Consider the following 10,072-nt stretch of genomic DNA (forward strand, 5'->3'; position numbering starts at 1 on the left):
ACCAGACATTGCTGATGTCATCAGCTGTAGCTGATTTGCAGATGTGCAGTATTCCTATCAGGGCAAGGTCATATACTGGCCTGTAATCTAGGCACAAGTCACCTCATTCTGTACCATACAGATTACAGTGACAGGGCTTTCAGATCAACATACATCATGGCATGGCTTGTAGGCCCTGTATTTTCTTGGTGAGAAATCCCTGTGGTCTCTCCAGCTGCTGCAGGTGTCTGGTGAGGTACATGCAAAAGGGAGCATTATACTCTATTAGTGTTCTGATGAGGTTCAAGTACAGTGCTGCTATATCATTCTCAGATCTGGATACGGTGGTCTGACTTATGAGCTTCACAACATAGCCTTTCCATACCACTGTGGACACTGTGGCTGAAGTTCAGATTGCTATATTTGTTTGTTCCCAAGTCTTGCATCACTGGGTTTCAGCATATTGAGAGTGTTGTCAATGCTGTAATTAGTAGGGAATTCCACTTTGCAGAAGGCCAAAATAATGACACATTTTTTTCATTTATTTGAGGGCCACATGGCTTTGGCACCAATCATTTATCTGTGCTAACCCCTCCTGTAATATTTTTCATCATTGGTGGACTCAATGATTGCAACCAATATACAATAATCAGTAAACTTGGTAAGCCAAAGGGCATATACTTTAGCCTGGACTGTCAAGAAATAGATTCAAAACAGTAAAAGTTGAATCACAGACCCTTGGGGTATGCTAATGGTGGCAGCTGTACTGGTATAGGTTGATTCACCGACTTTCACAGTATGTGTTCTGTTGGTGAGCCAATTGTTTAACCATCTAGTGACATAAGTGTTAATCTCCATCTGGGAGAGTTTCTCAATGATACCTGAGTGGGGGATTGTGCCAAAACCCTATGCCAGATCAAGGTAGGTAGTATGCACTGTCTTACCTTCATCCAGACTTATCACACAGTATCAGTGGGCAGTGACAACATCACAGATTACCTATAGCATGACTCAGCATATACACCTACCTGACACGGTTGGATACACACTTAAGCACACCGTCCACATGGACTATGTTCCCATAGAAGGGTGTATGTCAACATGTGTCCATCTGAGTTGGGGTGGGGCAGCACCTGATGCATGCATGTATAGACACATCTTGACTCTTCTCATCTGGACATTTTCTAAATGGACACTAGTAGTATCATGGCTGTGCGCAACAGACTTGTGAATTGTTAATGCTACATTCATGTTTGTTACGTGTATTAGATATCCTTAAAAAGGTCATTGAGGGCATGCATGATGACAACATTATCATTCTGTGGAACTTGACCAAGCCAAAGCATTTGACACAAATCCACACTGAGGTATTCACTCAACACTGTCAGATGTAGCCATAAACATCTATATCACCAAGTGGGTAGATGGATCACATATGTGGAATTTAAATATGTTGAAATGTGTGACGTGAACTATATCTTGGGGCCAGTGATCAGGTCTGTACATCAGGACTCTCTGCTAGGCCCTTTCCTGTCCATTATTTAAGTCACAGATGTATGTCACTAATGACAGAAACATACTGTTTCCAAATAGCTGTCTGGATAACTACAGATTGTGGGCAATCATTAACTCCAACTGTGATATTAGTGTAATACAGACAGTACCAACACACACACACAAAGGATTGCTGCCACAGCCATAACAACATATGAGATGAAACAAAAACATGGGGGGACTAAGAGTATAAGGAGATGAGGTGCATGGCAAAGAGAGAGATGGTGAAGGCTAAGGATAAGGCATATGAAGAGTTGTATAAAAGGTTGGGCACTAAGGAGGGAGAAAATGACCTGTACCAATGGGACCGAGCTAGTAAAGATGTGCAGCAGGTAAGGGTGATAAAGGATAATGAGGGAAATGTACAAGCAAGGAGAGTGTGTTGAGCAGATGGAAAGAGCACTTTGAGGGGTTGATGAATGAAGAGAATCAGAGGGAAATAAGGTTGGATGATGTGCGGATAGTGAATCATGAACTGCAGTGGATTAGCAAGGAGGAGGTAAGGATAGCTATGAAGAGGATGAAGAACAGAAAGGCTGTTGGTCCCGATGACATACCTGTGGAAGCATGGAGGTGTTTAGGTGAAATGGCAGTGGAGGTTTTAACTAGATTGTTTAATGAAATCTTGGAAAGTGAGAGGATGCCAGAGGAATGGAGAAAAACTGTTTTGGTGCCAATTTTTAAGAATAAGGGTGATGTGCAGGGCTGTAGTAACTACAGAGGGATTAAGCTGATCAGTCACAGCATGATGTTATGGGAAAGAGTAGTGGCAGCTAGGTTAAGAAGGGAGGTGATGATTAGTGATCAGCAGTATGGTTTCATGCCAGGAAAGAGCACTACAGATGCGATGTTTGCTCTGAGAGTGTTGATGAAGTACAGAGAAGGTCAGAAGGAGTTGCATTGTGTCTTTGTGGATTTAGAGAAAGCATATGACAGGGTGCCTAGAGAGGAGTTGTGGTATTGTATGAGGAAGTCAGGAGTGTCAGAGAAGTATGTAAGAGTGGTACAGGATATGTACGAGGGTAGTGAGACAGCGGTGAGGTCTGCGGTGGGAGTGAAAGATGCATTTAAGGTGGAGGTGGGATTACATCAAGGATCAGCTCTGGGCCCTTTCTTATTTGCAATGGTGATGGACAAGTTGACAGATGAGATCAGACAGGAGTCCCCGTGGACTATGATGTTTGCAGATGACATTGTGATCTGTAGTGAGAGTAGGGAACAGGTGGTGGAGACCCTGGAGTGGTGGAGATATGCTCTAGAGAGAAGAGGAATGAAGGTCAGCAGGACTAAGACAGAATATATCTGTGTGAATGAGAGGGAGGATAGAGGAATGGTGAGGATGCAGGGAGTAGAGGTGGTGAAGGTGAATGAGTTTAAGTAGTTGGGATCAACAGTTCAGAGTAATGGTGAGTGTGGAAGAGAGGTGAAGAAGAGAGTACAGGCAGGATGGAGTGGGTGGAGAAGAGTGTCAGGAGTGATTTGTGACAGACGAGTACCAGTAAGAGTGAAAGGAAGGTCTACAAGAGGGTAGTGAGACCAGCTATGTTATATGGGTTGGAGACAGTGGCATTGACAAAAAGGCAGGAGTCAGAGCTTGATGTGGCAGAGTTGAAGATGTTAAGATTTGCACTGGGTGTGATGAGGATGGACAGGATTAGGAATAAGTATATTAGAGGGTCAGCCCAGGTTGGAAGGTTTGGAGACAAAGCCAGAGAGGCAAGATTACGTTGGTTTGGACATGTGCTGAGGAGGGATGCAGAGTACATTGGGAAAAAGATGCTAAGGATGAAGCTGCCAGGTAACAGGAAAAGAGGAAGGCCTAAGATAAGGTTTATGGATGTGGTGAGAGAGGACATGCAGGTGGTTGGTGTGACAGAGCAAGATGCAGAGGACAGGAAGAAATGGAAACAGTTGATCTGCTGTGGCGACCCCTAATGGGAGCAGCCAAAAGAAGAAGAAGAAGAAGAAAACAAATGTACAACCCAAGAATAATGTAGACATCACATCCCATAAGCAGACCATTTGGTATGTGACTTGTGTCCTGGGGCAGATGGTATATGGAACTTCCACCAGCATGTGGCCACAGTGCTGACTGCTCCCTTGTATGCACACAACTACTGAGTATGTGCAGGACATCCACATCAAAGGCCATAATGCCTCCATAGTTCATAGCCTTCATCACACCAATAACTGAGTACAATGTACCCTTCTTCATGTAGCCCCCTACACATGTTCCAGTGATGTGTAATTGAAATGTACCACCTTTGCCACATTGAGCTGTCACGCATCTTATTGGCCATACTTAGATATTCTTTTTGTTGCATAAACATTACTGTCTGATGGTGCAAAACACCCATCAAGATATTACACCAGATGCATGTGTGATACACACCAGATGCATGTGTGATACCTGTCCAGTGATGCACACAGTACATACATGTCTATATATATATATATATATATATATATATATATATATATATATATATATATATATATATATATATATATATATATACACATGCCATGCACACCAGTCAACTAGCCTGTAATGATCACAGTGTCTACAGGTATAGCAGCATCCCTCCTAACTCCTCCAGCAAATGTTACAGTGTCAGGACAGTGTGCTTTTCTTACCCTCATAGATTACTGACAAGTCATAATAGTTGTACAAGTGTGGTCGTACAGAACCATCTATGATCACTCAGAATCACATATGTTTTGTCAGAGACATGGAATTACTGGTGGTATTATTGTGATATTGTCCATGATTGTGTGTGCTTCTTTTACTGTTGTCCATGAGCTTCTATCTCTGTCCCACTTGTTGGAGATATCTGCTGACATTACACTCATATTCAGACAAATCAGTTTGCACAGCTTCACAATATACACCCAACCCAAATTGTATATAACATCCATGATAGATGTCCTCTCCATTGTTCATGTCAGGATGCTTATCTCACGAACACATCTTCTCCATTGTTATGTCACCTTGTCTGACAGTCACATAATATATATTTTCACTATGCAGTCTGTACTGTACCATGTTGATATGCGATAAGTTTTCCTACTACAACTGTAGTCCATTTACATGCCCTCATTTGCTGTACATTATGATATTTCACCTGTCCTCTTAAACTGTGTTCATTCATATAATTCATCTGTGTGTCCCTGTTCAATATACACACTTCCCTGACTGTATATTTTAAATGGCAGTCCATGTACCCTTACAGTTCATTTATACAACTTTTGTAGAAAATGCCTAGAATGGGATTTCACAATGCTTTGCACTATGTACACTGTCCTGTACTGTGTTTGGGCCATATGCATTACTATATTATAAACACTGGTAATCATTGTGGCATTCTGCACAATTCTGCTAACCTATTTTGCTCTACTGTAAATAAGTTCACTATTTGCGTTGCTTTACACAGTTTCCTGGCCAGCAACAGCCATGAAACCATGCCTTTTTACTTTTAAATGTGGAGTGTGGCATGAATATGTAATCACCTCTGCTGCTAACTGTGTAAACATGTAAACTCTATGTAGGCTTCGTACGAAGCCTACATGGAGTTTATTGAATCCCACTGAGAATGTTTGTTACTCCCTATAAAATCTTTAAGTTTAGCAAAATGACTTCTTCAGTTTGTTGGAGATATAGTGAAGATATAAAAGCTGATTGGACTCATGTTTATTGATTGTGAAAAATTAAATACATATTGGGAAGAGAGAGGCATGTTTTTTAAGGTGTTATGGTCTGATAATTGTTCTTTAACTAGATCAATAATGCTAATGAATGTTGCACTTCCTGTATCTGCAAAAGCCAAACAACAAAATATTTTGGAGTCTTTTGGCAGTTACTAGAAAAGTTATTACAAAAATTTGGAAATCAAACTCAGTTCCTATGTTCAGAGAATTTTAACATTTAGTGGTGCTGCGGTAGCGTTGTCCCCTCACAGTAAGACATTGTCCTGTTCGATTCTCAGCTAAAGCGTCTTCTGTGTTGAGACATGCGTGAATGGGTGTACCTTCGTTGAAGGTTGTGCATCAGGGCTGGCAACTTGGTACATAAAAATCTACTGCCAATCATTAGCGGACCGGAGTTCCGCTGTGGTGACCCCTAACCGGGAAAAGCCGAAAGATACAACAACCATCAATACTATGTAAAACTGAAAAAGAAATGATCAGAATAAGATCTATAAATCATACTACGACCTTCAGTGGTTGGGATAGCCTTGAAATGCTGCTATTGAAATACCAAGACTCCTAATGTGTTAATGGTATTATATTACTTTGATGATTCAATGTATTCCTAACATCATAGAGTAGTATGTGATGTTGAATGTCTTCCCTTCTGTGTAAATATTGTAAATATGTTAAATTAATAAAAATATTCTTAAAAAAGTAGACAACTCAGCTATTAAATTCAAATTTTATGCTTCTTGCAATCACTGTGATATAGTATCTCTGACATTTGAACTGCCTGTTTGAGAAGATGAGCAGATTATTTTGTTGCTGTAGCCAGATACAAGCCAGCTCTTTAAATTATTTAGAGAGGGAATACAAGCGTATAGAATATAATTAAAGGAAATGTCAGTGCTGCTACTATATTATTAAAAATAATTTCCAGAATAGTGTAATCCAACTAACACCATCTCCATTTCCTTTTCAAGAGAGAGACAAACCAGTCTGACAGTTTGATTGTAAGGGCCGGAGTCCTGAATACCTACATGTCACGTTAAATGAGTGTGCAAGTCACGCAGTGGAAAGCGTTGAAATTGGCATTTATTAAACAGTTCTGCATGCTGCACACACCCACCTTCAAAACAGGGGTAAGTGGCACAATATGCTAATGAAGGCATACATAGGTGAAATACATGCTAGTTAAGCAATTCAACATGGCGGAGCTATAAAGCATGCATGTATATGCTCTCTTTTGGTCTCAATTCCAGTACTCTTTGGAATAAGCCATGGACACACTTAGAAAACAAATTAGGGTTTGCTGCTGATATCATTAACCTGTACATGCAACAGACTTTAATACAAAGTGTAGCTGCTGAATCTTGGCCTAGAAGAAGTGTTCAGACCATATTTGACTAATCATGGACTTCATAACATAGAAATTTTAGAGTAATACAGGGTGGATAGGAATAGCCTGGATGAAATATGCAACCTCTGCTGCCCTTACATGAGACCCTGGGAAAATCATGGCAAACCCATCCCAGTGCAAATAAAGATATATACATCATTATGTATACTAGCTACAGGCACTTTTCAGAGACACACAGCCTGGGACACATTAAGTGCATCATAGGTATTGGCCTCAAGAACATTACATCGATTTCTAAATGTAATGCTTCGACATGTTGGGAATCACATCTAATTTGCTCATACCCCAGAGGAGAGAGCAACAATTATGGACATTTCTCTGAGGTTCTAGGAGGCATAGACAGTACACACATAGAAATAAAAGCCTCACCTGGTGATCAAGGAAGGAAGTACATCAAAAGGAAAGGGTGTCATTCTATCAACTGTCAGGTGGTCTATAATGCCCAATGAACCATATAGAATGTGTATGCAGGTAACCTTGGCAGTTTTCACAACTCATACATATGGCACACATGTGACCTCTACATAAGGTTTGCTTGGGATGAATTTCCATAAGGGCATCTATTGAGGGATGTGGGTTGTGCACTGGAACCTTGTCTCATGACACCCATGAGAAACCCACACAATCCCCATGAGTAACGATACAATGATGCACATGCTCAGACTAGGAATATTGTAAAGCATGTATTTGGCTTCCTCAAATAGAGGTTCCGATGTCTAGGCACATCTGGTGGTGCCCTGCACTATGACCCAAGCACCTCAGCCAAAATACTCACAGTCTATGTGCTATGTTACAGAGTCTAATTGTCTCTAAACAGCTGCAACAGAGACAACAAAGCCAAGAACAGCAGTTTCCTGTACCACAGACAGGGCCAGCAAGGCCAGCAGATACTGATAAGGAGTCTGAGGAAGAACCAGCAGCTGTGAATGATCCTGACAGATGGAGGCGTGAATGATATACCATGGCCCTGGCTAAGAGGCAAAGGATAGGACACACTCACTACCTATGTTAAAACTTAAATGCTAAGCACATACAAACAGTAAAAGTGATCCATGCAAAATTCTCAAACTTTACTTATCCATGTGATGTTTGTGTTCTGTATGTATCAGTCAACCCCAGAAAACACAACTTGTAGCAGCAGTATTGATCAGGATAACTGATGAATCTGTAAAAAAAGATAAATAAATGACTATTCTTGCATGCAAGTATTTTATGGCTGTAAGATGAAATAAGGATCGACTGCTGAGGAATGTCAGGAGCAAGTCACAGGTGATATATGCAATGTGGATAAGATTCTGCCCAATACTGTGTGTCATGTTGAGTTATTCAGTGTAGACACCATAGCAGTGATAAGGGCAATCTTAGCATCATTTGCACAAGTGGCTGAACAAGCCCTCCTTACTATCCAGTAGGACTATATTCAGAAGAATAATAGTACAAATACAATAAAGATCAAGAAGTACATAGCAAATCATTTACCACTTAGCAGGGAAACTATAAAAAAACTATTTTTGCAGTACATTTGATTAAAGCAAGCATCTGAGTAAACAAGCATTAGCTATTAGCTATTCACTCTATGCATCAGACATAGGCAACCCTAAGTCACAAAGAAATGTGCAAAGGGCAGGGCACAGTCATCACTTGCACAGGGTGGGGGGTTTACAAGTAGGTAAGCCTGGCACCAAAGAAAAGAGTGTGTATGAGTGAGAAATCAGGTTATCAGCAAGTATCTATTGTGTGGGCCAGAAGCAAGAGATTTATGCAAGAGATTCATATAATTCAGTACTAATATTTATATACGTGTGTGTGTGTGTGTGTGTGTGTGTGTGTGTGTGTGTGTGTGTGTGTGTGTGTGTGTGTGTGTGTGTGTGTGTGTGAGATGGTATGAGCAAGATGAGTTTTAACATGTGCAGGTTTACAGGAACACAATCAAAGCACTTGTGCTAGCACTATACCCTGGAATCTTGGACAGGTATGAGCCAAGCCATGCATGGTAAAGGATTCAGTTCACTGACACAGTCCTTGACCACAAGAACTACCTTTGCCAGGAGTTGCACTGCTAGTTCAATGACCTTGGCTAGATGTCAGGGTGCTACCTGAATGTGAGCAGTGTCAGCCAGATGAGCTGTCATCACAACTATGTCCACATCCACTAGCATATGACCTAACACAAGACCAGTTGTCATAATGGTTAAAGTCTTTGATTCCCATGAACAAGGTGCAAGATTTTGACCTCTGACCAATGCCTATATAGAGTTTGTATGTCTTTCCTGTATCTCTATGGTGTTCCTTCCACCTCCCAAAAATATGCTGAGTGTTTCTATCTCAAACTCATCCTAAAATGGAGTTATAGGCAACATAGACTCTAGATGGTGCCTCTAGGGGGATACGTTGTACAGATCAATTGATTTGGGCATCAGCTGTGGCACACAGTATCCTTAAGATAGGAGAAAATGGATCACAGACTGCACACCATGTCAGGGCTAGCCACTAAGTGGTATAAAAATTGGCTCTAGGTGATTCAGTCATGCTGACCAATGTCACCAAGAAACAGGCATGTGGGAGGGGTGTATGTGCCCCTACTGGCCAGAGTGTACCTGCTATAAAGCCCAGCAACCTTGTGTTAATAAGCTACTGGCTACCTGGTGTCCAGTTGCCCAGCTTGGGTTACCTGGGATAGCTCTGCTGACTGAAAGCTGTACTGATCTGCCAAAATGATCTAAGAATTGCTTCACTCATCGTAAGTTCACTGACTTGATGGAGCTTAGACATGGATGACATTTGTTGGTGATAAGTTGGGTGAGGACCTGACCTATACCAAGGACCCACACTAATGGTGGGAGGGGTGTATGTGCCCCTACTGGCCAGAGTGTACCTGCTATAAAGCCCAGCAACCTTGTGTTAATAAGCTACTGGCTAGCTGGTGTCCAGTTGCCCAGCTTGGGTTACCTGGGATAGCTCTGCTGACTGAAAGCTGTACTGATCTGCCAAAATGATCTAAGAATTGCTTCACTCATCGTAAGTTCACTGACTTGATGGAGCTTAGACATGGATGACATGATGGTAAGGAGGAGGCTGGACATCCATAAAGTATCTAGTAGACAACACGGAAAGGCAGTGCCGCAAAGCCACTTTGCTTGGGATCCAGATTCTACTACTCAGAAGGAGGACAGACTAGAAATGGTATGGGAATCGTGGTGAGGGAAAGGTTTCAAAAGACATTGATAGATGTCATCTGAATTAGTGACAGACCCATGGCAATCAGACTCCAGTGTAAAGATAAGGCACCATTCTTAATCTCAACCAATGCCCTACAGCATAGTTGTGATCGTGAAGAAAAGAGTACATTCAGACAGCACTTGCAGGACCTACTAGATAAAGCAGGATAACTTGAATTGGTGTTGATAATGGGTGACTTGAATGCACATA

The sequence above is a fragment of the Protopterus annectens genome, chromosome 1.part0 (genome assembly GCF_019279795.1).
Source record: "Protopterus annectens isolate FY-2018-M chromosome 1.part0, PAN1.0, whole genome shotgun sequence".
In the NCBI taxonomy this organism is placed as follows: domain Eukaryota; kingdom Metazoa; phylum Chordata; order Ceratodontiformes; family Protopteridae; genus Protopterus; species Protopterus annectens.